Source organism: Eimeria tenella, genomic scaffold, assembly GCF_000499545.2.
Source record: "Eimeria tenella Houghton genomic scaffold, Eth_scaff3105, whole genome shotgun sequence".
In the NCBI taxonomy this organism is placed as follows: domain Eukaryota; phylum Apicomplexa; class Conoidasida; order Eucoccidiorida; family Eimeriidae; genus Eimeria; species Eimeria tenella.
The window spans coordinates 1,665-1,898 of NW_013542972.1; positions in this window are offsets into that span (position 1 = coordinate 1,665).

Consider the following 234-nt stretch of genomic DNA (forward strand, 5'->3'; position numbering starts at 1 on the left):
CAGCAGAGCAGCAGGTGAGCGACGCAGTGTTTCTGCAAAGTTGGATTCCTTCAACTCTCCACGAAGTCTCCGACTTTGCTGCTCTTGACAGATTTGCTGAGCAGCAGCTGCTGCCAGCAGATGCTGCGCTGCTGGCGCTGCACGACTTGGTCAGCAGCAAACCGCGGGCCCGCAGCAGCAGCAGCAGCAGCGGCAGCAGCAGCGGCAGCAGCGACAGCAGCAGCGACAGCAGCA